The sequence below is a fragment of the Plectropomus leopardus genome, chromosome 8 (assembly GCF_008729295.1).
Source record: "Plectropomus leopardus isolate mb chromosome 8, YSFRI_Pleo_2.0, whole genome shotgun sequence".
Taxonomy (NCBI): Eukaryota; Metazoa; Chordata; class Actinopteri; order Perciformes; family Serranidae; genus Plectropomus; species Plectropomus leopardus.
The window spans coordinates 33,061,346-33,074,172 of NC_056470.1; the positions used below are offsets into that span (position 1 = coordinate 33,061,346).

Genomic DNA, 12,827 nt, shown 5'->3' on the forward strand with positions numbered 1-12,827 from the left:
CACAAATATTTAACCCTTTGAATTGAGCTAGTTGGTGCGATTTCTTATAAAAACATGGAAAAAGAGGCACCAAGCAAACAAAGATATTTGCATATTTGGAAAATTATTTTTTAAAAAGCTGTGGAAAAAATTCCAGTATCATAATTACATGTGTAAAATTATTTTACAGAATTATTATTACTACTTTTTAAGCACTTCTTTCAGGTCTATAAAAAATGTTTTTTTTTCTTTTTTTTACTGTCAGGTAACTTTTTTTTTGTTTTGCAGGTACTTTTAAAAAATGTTTTTTTTTTTGCAAATTGTTTGGTCATTTCATCTTAAATTTCTTATCACCCTTCCTCCCACGTTTTTAAAAGAAATCAACCTAATTTGCTCAGGTGCCAAAGGGTTACTTTTTTAAAAAAAAAAGACCTAGTTTTTCTTCAAGTGTAATATACGCTTCATTTTTAAGATGGTGTATGTTACGAAGTAAACGTCATAATTCTCGTGAGTCTGACTGCGCATTTTAAAAAAAAATTTATTACCAGCATTAACTTGTACTTTTTCTTTCAATACTTAATTACATTGAATATAATACAGTTACTTTTGATACTTAAGTACAGTAAATATCAGATACTTTAAGACTTCACGTATAATATTGCTATTACTACCCAAGTAATATTCTAAATATTTTTACTGGTTATATAGCTGTACTTTTACTCAAGTGTGGCTTTCAGGTACTTCATCCAACACTGGTGGTAATCTCCGAAAAAGACGGTTAACCGTTGACATCTTTATTCTAGATGCTTTTATTCAAGTACCAGCACCTTGCAGGGGTCACTTAGTCATTCAGAAGAAAACCAAAGAAGTGGTGGGGGAGTGATGAGAAAGATTAACAGGAAATTTTGTGGTTAAAAAGAAAAAAGACACAAAGTACACATTTGGGTCACATTTATTTTTTTTTAGCTTATTTCTTGGACCTGTTTTCTATTATTTTTACGACCACGCTCTGAAATGCCACATAAAAACGACAATGTTATAATATAATTTAAAAAATGGTCCATCTTGTGAAAACTACAAATGATGCCCTCAAAAATAAAGCGGAGCTGAATCAAAATCTCTAACAATATAGAAGCTGAATTTGACAGCTCTGCAAAGGTATCGCAGGGCCCTTACAGTGGATTGCGTGATACTGTACAACTGACTTCCTGTCAGGTGGTGATTATCTGCTTCCTGATAGTAACTCTTAGCTACAGTTTTTGAGTAGATTACATCCTTTCTTCAAATGATCATGTGGAGGCTAAGTTAAGAGTTTAAATGCAGGACTTTTACTTTGGTGGGTTTAATTTAATGTGTGTTCTGTTTGAAGTCATTGCTAAAGGCAGTAAAGCATAAAGTACATTTTTACCTGTTATTTTACATTTTGGTACAGCAGTAGATTTAACCATTATGATTAATAGTGTGCAGTAGTTTTTTTTTATTTTCCATTTTATGTTCTATATTTATCAGAGGCGGGGGAAGCTGGGGTGTGACTTTGTTTTTGTTTTATACTCTCCCCGGAGCTACAAATATTTTTTCCTTGAGCTTCCTTGAGTTACTTGTGGAAAATGCAAGACCCTCCTTTCACAATAAATAAGTAATTAGATTTTTAAAATGTACCTTTTGATGTTTGAAAGTTAAAAGTTGAAAGCAAAACTCAAAACTCAAATGTTAAGAGACATATAGAATAAAGGGATTTGGATAAAATATCACTATTTTAATCTTAGATGTGGATGGGTTTTTTTTTTGACCCAAGGGTTTGTCCCACATAATGTGTTCAACGACCGTTGGGAATTTGAAAATCCAACAACAATTCAGTTTTTGCAGTTTCTGGCTGCTTTTATTGTCATTCCAGCCATGCAATGCATGAGAAGAACAAAATAAAGTACTCAGATCTCAGTGTTCATTAAATAATAACATTATAATGAAAAAAACAACAACAATGGGTTGGCAAATAAGTAATTAAATAAATATATAAACTTATAAATAAACAAATATATAAAGTGAGCAGTGCAGTATGTAAAAAATCCTAAAATATTAAAAAAAAAACCTTGTCAAAGTACCCAGAGGAATATAAAATATAGAATGTTATATAACATATGATTAAAATACAAAATCAAAATAAAAGTCCCTGTTTAAAGTAGCAGCAGTCTAAGATCCAAAAGTTAGTTTGTGGCATCATTTTGACATTTTTTAAACATGCCCTCCAAAACAGGTGTTTTTTCTCATTAAAAATAAATATAATAAATAAATAGAATTCGTAATAATAAAGCCATTTAAAGTTTTAGTCCCCTCCCCTGAGCCAAATGTAAACAAAAAAACTCCCTCCCATGTCCTTTAAAAAAATATTTGACATGCCTCCTTCTTTTTGCACCACCTCCTCACAAATAACGAACGGTCCCTAATGAAACAGGAAAATTGGTGCTGCCAGAAATTCTTCACATCTGGACAATGCCAAAATAAATGCGCAACAATTTCCGAGCAAAAGATACGAGCGCGTCACCTCCCATCGATTACGCAGCGCGCGCGCCTCTCCCCCACCTTTCTCCCCACACGTGCGTTTTATCAGATTCCTCTGCTGCCGCTCGCGCTCTTATACGCATGCGCTGGTCGTAGTGTCATCATCACCATCCCAGAAGTTGCTCAGTCTGTGGTACCCCGAGCTGCTGCCGGAGCAACGCGTGGCCATTGTCAGGAGCAAGGACACCCCGGGACACTCACAGCCGGACCGAGCCTCACCGGACCCCGCCGAACCCCCCGAGCACACCCCGGTGAGTGAACCGCCGCGCGGCGGACTTTCCCGTCGACACAAAGAGGCTGCTGGTGAATAAAAGGGCGCATTTTTCCTCCGTTCACACCTCAACTTGAGCTGAATGACGAGCTCCGGTTGTAAATTAGCTAGCTGCGCTGCTCCACATTAGCCCGGGCAGCTCATCTCTGCTTCCGCGGTGGTTTTTTTGGTTCCTCTTCATAGCGACACATGAGTCACAGTCACCGGCTTCACCGGGCAGTTTTCAGGCCGCGGTACTTTCATTCACGGCTGGCGTGATGCTGCGTGGCGCTATTTTTACATTCACAGGCGGAGGCTGAGCGGTCCGCATCTGAGCGCCCCGGTGCTGCGCCGTTTGACAGCCCGTCGCTGCGGGTCACTCAGCCGGGTGGGCACGCAGCCAGCGCCGCCGGCTCGCAGGCACGAAGAGGAGAGACGGTCCCGAGCTTTGATTTCCACTTGCAGCGCGTTTACCCGCGGACTAATGTGTTATCTATCTGCAGAGCGAGTTTCACATGCTGCTCTTTGTTTTTGAGGGTCAAAGCTCAATGCAGAGATCACACGGCAGCCACACGCGCTGCCTCCCTGCAGCCCCCATTGTCCTGAAATAATGTCAGAGCTCGTCGTCTGTTACACTGGTGGAAAGTAACTAAGTACATTTACTCAAGTACTGTACTTAAATACACGTTTTAGGGTACTTAAGTGATTCCATTTAATGCTACTTACTACTATACTACACCGTTAAAATTCAGAAGCAATTATTGTACTTTTTGTTCCACTACATTATTTGAACCCTTTTGCAACTTGAGCATATTGGCTTGATTTCTTTTAAAAAACATGGGGAGAAGGCAATGACGGAAAAAAATGATGCAAAATCTTTTCAGACATTAGTAATAATAATAATAATAATAATAATTAATTTAAAAGAAAAAAAGAAATTAATTTAGACCTGGGAATAGTGCTAAAAAAATCTTTTTTTTTTTTTTTTTTTTTTTTTTACATAATATTAAACATGTTAAAATGATAATTCTGAATATGGTTTGACACTTTTAAAAAAAATCTCTAAATCTACTAATTTCTTGCTATTTCTGAAAAATTTCTCACCAAATGTCTATTGCCTTTATTTCCTTAAAAACAACAAAAAAAACTATATATATATATATATATATATATATATATATATATATATAAACACAGAGCAGCTCAGGCATGACATGACAAGATTGAAATATGAGAGTAAAAAGACAAAGTAGAATACAATAACATAAAAATATTAAGCATTATTCTCTCATGATTTTTTGGAAGAAATTGCGCTGAATTGCTCAGAGTCCAGCAGTTTTGACATCTGAAAGCAGCACAAAAAAGTGATGTCTCTCCAGGTCTCAAAGTGTTAAAGATTTACTTACGACAGAGTTTCCACAGTCCTGGAAACCCTGGAAAAGTCATGGAATAACTGAAATCCTCAATGGTTTTGGGAATTTTGTTGTTTGTAATCACATGGTTATTACATAATCTTTTGTGGATAACCTTGCACATAAAGTAACAAAAATTCAAGTTTTATTTTTTGTAGCTGCCGATGTGACGTAGCTCTGTCCTGCGTAGCTATGTGTCAGTGTTTCCCATCACGTACGTTTTTTCATCTTCTCCCTGCGTTAAGTCTTGAATAGCAGCTAGCTGGAATTAGGTTTGAACAGAGTTAAATCGAACATATTTGAATAATATCAGGAAGTAGGGCCAGAAAAATAATGATGTAACTGTGTGATTAAACATGTAACGTCACGGATCCCAGAGTTTCCAAATAATGTCCCGCCAGTTTCACTTGTACCGCAGTTTTGAGATTGGGAAGTGACGTGCAGCACAGCGTGTTTGTCACTGACAGCACCAGCTGTTCTTTGGTTTAAATTGGCTTCGTTTAGTTGTTCGATTTTTTTTTTTCTCCCCAAAACACATAAACCAACGGTCCAACCAAACTGTTGGCTGTCTCTCCTCTACTCTGGGAAGCTATGGGTTGAATATGTTCATGGAAATTTTTGTTATTGGTCCTTAGAAGTCATGGAAAAGTTTTGAAATTTTTTTCATAGAAATATGTGGTAACCCACAAGTATTTAAACCTTTTGAACCTCAAGCAAATTGGTATAATTTCATTCAAAAATGGGAAAAAAGGCAACAAACAACTTGACAAGAAAATTCCCACATTTTGCAAGAAATTAGGACATTTAGAAGAATTACATATTTAATATTATTTTACAGAATTAGTAGATTTTTTTGGCACTTTTCCCAGGTCATTTCTTTGTCTTTTTTTTTCTTTAAAAAAAAAAACCCAAATTATTATTATAATTTTGAATTTTCAGGAAATTTTCTGTTCTTTTTACTAATTTCTTGCTAAATTTTGGGTCATTTCTTCTTTCATTGCTCATTGCCTTCTGCCCATGTTTTTGAAAGAAATCACTATTACATCAATAATTAAAATCCAATCAATTGTATACATTATTAAGCTCAATGAGTACATTTACTTTTGGCACTCTAAGTACATGTTGATGATAAAACATTTGTACATGCCCAAGTAAAGTTGTGAATGCAGGGCTTTTACTTGAAACAGAGTATTACTTCACTGGTACTTCTGAGTACTTCCACCCATGATCTATTGATAATATGCCGGTGGTATTGTGTAAATGAGTGATTGCGATGGTGGCCTGTAGAGAGCGCGACGCAGGATTCAAACACTCTTCCTGCTGCTGTTTCCTCTGGTGAGTGCATGAGTGGTGTCGTCCTCTGAACTCTGACCTCTCTGGAGGACTTGGCTGGTTCCCTCTGGGTGTCGGTAAAACATCACTCATGATGGAAAAGTAGTTAAATAAATGTTTTGAATGTGTTTTGGGACTTAGACGTCTGCTCTAAGTGTATTGCGTAATAGACTTTTAAAAGGTTTCCCATTACTGCTCTCACAAATTGGCTCATCAGGTTATAGCTGCTGCTTCAAAACTCACTTATCCAGTTTTTGGTTTTCTTGTGCCTGTTTTGGCACCCAAACATGGCGGTAGCAGGAAATTTGCCTCCATTGTGCAATCTTAATTATAATGCATGATCTTTATTGGTAACAGGGAAAGCTCAAACGCTTCTTGGCACATACTTGAATTTCTATTGCCCTGTCGCTTTCCCAGCTTACTACTGGTGTGGGTGAGTGTTGGCAGATAAATGTAGGAAGTTCTGGATCATGTGGACTGTATTTTGACATTTGAGGTGCATCAGTGAATGAGAAGAGAGAGGTGGTGTGTAGATTTTTGAGCTAATGTGAGAGATTCGGCAGAAAATCAGGCTAATAAATGAGGAATGTTGGTTGGGCCTGAGGCCTAGAGAAAGGGACAGCAAATGAGTGGAGACTGTGTGTGTGTGTGTGTGTGTGTGTGTGTGTGTGTGTGTGAGTGTGTGTGTGTGTGTGTGTGAGTGTGAGTGAGAAAGGACGCTTGGTAATGATTAAGAGGGAAAGCCACAAGTTGAACCAGATGTTGGGCCAGCTCATGTCTGAAGCTGTCCGTCTCTGCTGCGTCTCATTCATCCGTAGGGTTTTCTAAATCCCAAGTTTAAGCAGCCACTTTTCACCATATCACATCATTTTTGATCTGGGTTTGGGAAAGAAAGGAAAGAGTCCTGAAATCCTTGTTTTTACCTGATATATTGACCGCTTGTTGTCTGTTGTGGGGAGGGGCTGGTTCACATGTTTGTCAAAATGTGGAAAATTTAAGGGATACTTTGCAGATTTTCAACCAGCTTTGTATCAAACCAATGTGGGTAGTATGTGTAAATAATCTGTGGTGAACTTCCCTTCATCTAACTAGTAAAACTCTTCCAGATGATGCAGATTGGTGCAAAGTGTCATCCGGCGGGGTGACACTTTGCACCCTAAACATGCTGCGGGGGAGAATTGCTTTATTGACGGAAGTATGTCCGATCACGCCACAGCAGGAGATATGTCTTCTGTCAGCTAGTTTATATAGACCTATAGTATTTATACAGTCTACATTGACCAAATCACAATCATAACTGTGTATTTACAATAACTTTGGTTTAGAAAACCGCCGTGTTACGTACATATAATCAAATGGAGCTGAGTAAAATCTGCCTTCATTGATTAGTTTTAAGCCACTTACAACAATAAGTCTCAGTTTAGCCTACGCTATATTGAGAGTATTTAACCTCTTTACCGTGCCGTAAGAAAACCCTGAAATCTGATCAAAACGGTAAAACTCTGCAGTGCTGATTGAATAGATGATATTAGATTCAGAAAAGATTATTTTACTGCACTCATCATTTCTCACCTAAAATCTTAGAAACACATTTTAGTGCCGCGTTTAGCTGTAATAGTGAGAGTTTGTGAGGGGGACAGTCACATTTTTCCAGGCCTGGGAAAGTCATGGAATAAGTTAAAGAAAAGAAATCATTAAAAGTTTTGGAAAAGTCATGGAATTTTGTTGTTTGTGAATGAAATTAATTGTTAGAGTAATCTTCCATGGACAACCTTCCAGATCATTTAACAAAAATGACCAACTTTGAGCAGCTGGAAGAGATTGCTGTTTAATTAGTGAGTGTAGTAGGTGAAAAACTACTACATGAATCCACGTAACGGTTCTGTTTAGACACATTTTCCCAACACATTCAGTCATATATATATTTTCATGACATGCACACTTGCACAAGCCCTGATGTCCGCGAGCTCTTCACATGACCCCAGGGCAAAACTAACATTTAAATCTGTGTTACGTGGTGGTCTTTGAGCGGGTTTCTTCATGTGTGTGTGCATGTCACAGGCCATGCATAACTGCACATGTTTGAGCAAGCAAGGATGCACTGTACGACTGTTAGTGCACACATTCGGGGTCTTTGAGATAAGGATATTTGGGGCGACGCTGACATTGGTGAGGTTTAAGTGGTCATTAGTTCTGAGCTCACAAGTATTTCACAACCATTTAGCTGTAGGGAACATATTTGTAATGCTTGTTAATGGGACTTAAATGGTATCAGTGGTCTTCTTTGAGGCTCACTGGGCCAAACAGAATCTGTTATGTTCTGTAGTAATTCCTCATGTCTTTTATTAATGTATTTGTGTGTTTTATAGTTTAGTTTTAGGATATTTATTTGGATTTAGGATATTTCCCAGGGTCATGATGACTTGGAAATTTCTCTCACACACTCAGGGAAGGAATGATAAGTACCCTTGCTAACCCCCCGTCCTTCCTTCCCTTGTCCACTCGTCACAGGTTTTGTAGGCTTTGGGATTCCGGCTTTTGTGCACAACGTCGAGAATTTGGGACATCCAGCTGGCCAAACAGTATCTTTAATTATTCTGTGACAGTACATGTCCTGGTCTTGAACCCTCTGACGGTTGAGACAGTTGGTTATCCCAGAAACAGTAAAAAAATGAATAAAATAGTATAACCTCTAACATTTGATCTGCAGACACGATTTGATGTTCAAGAGTTTTCAGGTAACTCCGTCCCTTCAACACATTTTGGTGAAGGGAGCGTTTGTTAGTGCAGAATGAATGGCCTCATTGATAACTCCTTCAGGAGTTGTCCTGCTTTGCTTGTACACACACACACACACACACACACACAGAAACACACACCTAACTAAACTCCAGCACAGAGCAGTGTGACCTCTGGGGAGATGGAAACATAAATCCAGCCATACTGGTAAAGCCTGCTTCCAGTTAAGTCCAGACCCTAAACTGAAAATCACATTCCTCCAGCGTCTTTTTTCCATTTTAAAAACTAGTGCAAATGATTTGGGTCTTCTCTCGTTGACGTACTAAACTCCCGAAAAGTTCATCACTGCTCCCAAGCCTGTCTGCTCTCACGCTGCATGTATACAGTTTGCAGTGATAACAGTGGCTTTTTTAAACAACGGCGTTCAGAGATTTAGAAAAGCAGGCTTCTCATTTCTAGCTGGCAACTGTTTTGATTTTGTTGGCTTAAGCGAAAACTGTCTCTATCAGATTTTATCAGCAGCCAGCCAGCGAGCTGATTAAGCAAACATTGGCTTCAGAAGTTTAATAACAACATTTGTCTCTGGCTCGCTTCATGATGTTTCCACTTGACTCATTTTAAGCAAGAATCCTTTAAAGGGGATCCTGATTATGCAATTCCACCACCACATACATAGTGGCCTGCTAACAGGTTGAGGCTCGAGCGGCATGTCCAGAAAAATGCCAGCATCCTCATGAGTTGAAGATCCATTTAGAAGAAAATGAAAAGAAATAAACAGCATTGTGTAGAGCTATATTACAAGTTTGATAAGGAAAAATATGTTGGGAATTCGTGGACTATCACCTCCCAGAAATCCCTCATACGTGACTGGCAGCAATCCACTGCTAAAAGTACCTATTTCCAATTTTAAGTTTGTTGGCCCCTTACACAGAGTCAAATGGACAAACTTTCCATTGACATTGCATGGCAGTTCGATGTAGGCGGCAGTTTGATGCTGCTTGGTTCGTTGTCAGCGTAACCAATGATGGCGTTACTGGAGTATAAACTTCCCCAGATCTAATAAAGTAGTCAGTAATCAGTAATCATCAGTTGGAGACCCTTCAGTCAACCAAGATAGCTTCAGTTGAGCAGTCGTTTGTTCGTTTGTTTGATTGACTGATTATTTTTTTTTGTGTTTTTGCTGGTCATTGTGCTGAGCAGTTTATTCTGTGGAAATTTTGGTCCCCAGATTTTGCTGTGGAGTGAATGCTCTTGACTTTCACACTACTCTTTGGTACAAGGAGCTTTGGACACGCAGGCAACGACACAGAGGAGGAGAGACCTTCTGCTTAGAAGTGGTAGATTTACAGCTCGCAGTAACTTAATACGACACAGTCTCCGACTTTTGTTTGATATTGATTGTCGGTGAAAATGCTGTTGCACATTTCTGCTTCATTATTGGCACCGTTAGCTTGTTTACGTTATAACACGATTGCCACTGTCGCGCTGGAGCTATTAAAACTGTTAGTTGTGTTGGTAACAAGTCTGTTGCCCAGATTTTTAACATTTGCATATTAAGATAGTGCAGGCAGACACACTGTTTAAACCATCTCTTGCAATGTTGCTCCTGTCTGTTTGGGTTTGGGAGGTTAGGAGAAAAGACACACCCTCCAAACTCCTCTAAACACAGACTTTCTTTCTGTCTGCAGCCTTGTGTACGCCTCTGCAGCACGTTGATTTAATCCAAAGCTTGACAAGCCTGCCATGCCGAGTTATATTTGCTAAGCTATGATTGAAGAATCGCTGTTGGTGGGATTGTCAGTTAAATTTAGGACCACAGAAAAAAAACTCTGTTGTGTTGAATGTCACATTGTCTTATCTTGTTCCGTTAATGCTGCTAAATTCAGACTCACTTTGAAACCTGGAACAAAGTATCTGGTTATGGTCCACCTCCCCTCCCCTATCCGCAGCCCCACGAGTTATTGAGAGAGCTGGTTCGTCCATGTGAGTTTAGACCTTGGACGACCTTTCTGTTCCCAAGTTCAGCGGCAACTCCTCTTCAGTCCCTGACGGGGTTGCATGTTGCTCAAATGGACAAATAGTCTGCAGGAGCTGGACAGGGAGGCGGTGTCCATCTGTGACGGGGTCATGTTTAAAGCTAAAATTCGATATTGAGTTGCTCTTTTAATTGGAATAATTTAGATGTTTTCTAATTGTTTAGTTGCTTTTACGTGGAGACAGTGAAAGTGTTTTTTGGTGGACATTTTTACATCATGTAAGCTTATGTAAGACCTTCAGCATCAGTTTGCCATGAATAATACAGAAGCACATCAGGATCCGTGCAGTTTGGCTCAGTCCGGTTTTGACTCCAACTCTCTCTTTGAGAAACATTTAACAGCTTTATTTAGCATCATAACCCGAGTTATGACAGCGTGACGGATGCTGATCTGTTTTGGCACACCTTCCAGCACACATAAATGTAATAAGGGCTTGTAAAAACTTTACATGAAGAGCGGCACAAAGGCCTGTATGGGTGTGCTTGTGTGTTTGCCCTGTTTCGCTGTGTGACCTAAAATGAGGTCACATGAATGTGCGTGATCAGGCCACTGAGACCGCCAGCGAAGTTGCTTCTTTGGGCACAGTGAGCATGACGGAGGGAGGCATTTGAATATTGCGTTATCATCCAGCATCCTCTCTTTTTATGTGACTTTCTGTTAAATGCATGACGGTTTGGAAAATGTTTTTACAGTGTAGTTTTGCACATAGTTTTAGTGATTATGTTTTTGGTGCTTTTTTTTCTTCAGTCTGCCTTATTTGAGATATGGAAGTAACTGTGCAACCTTGGGAATCTAAAGGTTTATTTTGTATTCATGTTAGCGAAGTGTGGTCCTGAGTGTTTCTTGTCAGAAGTAAAGGAGGCGTTGCTGCAACGTTACTCCTGTAGTCATCACATTCCTCCGTACAGGAAGGCCTGGAGCAGAGGTCAGAGGTCAGGTTAGCACTGATGTGTCCCTCACGACCACTTTGGGACTTGTTTTTGTCAGTAGATGTACTCTGAGCAGAGTTTTGAGATGGATAACAGCACAAAAAATAACAGATAAATATATTAAAAGTAATAAAACATTATCCCATCTAGCAAAACAATAAAACAGACTAAAATGTATATATAGTCAATAAAAAAATAGCTTCAATTAAAAGCCAAACTAAAAAGTTAGGTCTTGAGTTTGCTTTTAAAAATATCATGTCCTGTCTTTCACCCTGTCTCTCACACACACACACACACACACACACACACACACACACACACACACACACACACACACACACACACACACACACACACACACACACACAAAATAAATTTCTCCCTTGTTCCCTGATGATGTGAATAAGTTGCTAAATATGTCTCTTGTTGCTTTAACATGGAGAGGGTCTGAAAAGCCTTCCTTAGAAGCCCTCTCTTGCTGTTACCCGGGATCATCTTGTTCGTTTGTTTTTGGACACGGAAATGTTTTTCTGTTGCACAGCATCCGTGACATCGCCCCCCACAGTGAAAACACAGATTGATTTTCAATGGCGTGAAAGCGTTGTGTTGTAAGTGAGGGAAAATGTTGTCAATAGCGGGGAAAGTGTTCATACATCTATGATCTACATAATGAGTGGGTCCTCTGCCGCAGAGTCTGTCCGTTATGTTTCTACAGTAGCCCAGAAGAGACAAACCAAACACTGGCTGTAGATATGGATACGCATGTTCATGTCGACCACCAGAGTTTTCCCACACGCCTGGCACACCGGAGAAGTTTCAGTTGTTTGCAGTCTGCAGCCTCAGTCGTTAGATGCTACTAAATCCTGCACACTGGATCTATTAATCACAGCTGGAGTGGAGCAGATGAAAAGTTTGGTCAGGCAGAGCTCCAGTGGCTGCCAAAGAGATAAGTGAGAAGTGTTTGCATAAGTGTTAGAGGGTATGCATGGCTGAGAGTCAGTGAGGTCATTGGAGAAAGAGCTATGTGGCAAACAATTCTGTGAGCAACATGAGAAGACCAGGCAGCAAGTCTCTGCCAGTCAGACTCTCTGACCGCTGGACGACCTGTCATTACTCGTAATTCACTCTCTGCCAAGGTCGTAAGAAATTAAAGGCCAAGGTTGTAGCATTTGAGTGGTATGACATTTGGTTGGATCAAATCGACACCGTCCAAGATTTCGGTTGTAAATTCTGAGCATTTCTTTGCCATTCAGAGAGTGCAGTGTGAAGTATTAAATCTCGGCTCATGAACCACAAACAGCAACATTTTCTGCTGAATAAATCCACAAAACTATGAACGCAGCGTTGATATGAGTGGTGGTGGTGCTGTGGTTTGATTTGAGTCTGAGCTCTCACATTTACTGCCGAAGACCAACTAAAAGTTGTTTAATGGCCGTTAGGGTTCATGTCGAGGTCCGTGCTGCGCGCCAACCAGCTGTTTGGTTGCTAATGCGAATGTGTGTGAACTGACACACCAAAAGAAAAGGAGGAAGTGGAGTTGACTTTATGCTCATGCACGTTCCCGGATGTGCTGACTGTTTGGTCTCTGACG

General features: G+C 39.6%; 1 protein-coding gene across 1 annotated transcript in view; it reads left to right on the plus strand.

Moving 5' to 3' along the window:
* The first annotated feature begins 2,441 nt into the window (after positions 1–2,441).
* Positions 2,442–12,827, plus strand: part of LOC121947247 (monocarboxylate transporter 1-like) — a 33,167-nt gene continuing 22,781 nt past the window's right edge. Inside the window, exon 1 of the mRNA XM_042492211.1 lies at positions 2,442–2,789. The gene's annotated coding sequence lies outside the window, so the exon portion shown is untranslated. The remainder of the gene's footprint in view (positions 2,790–12,827) is intronic.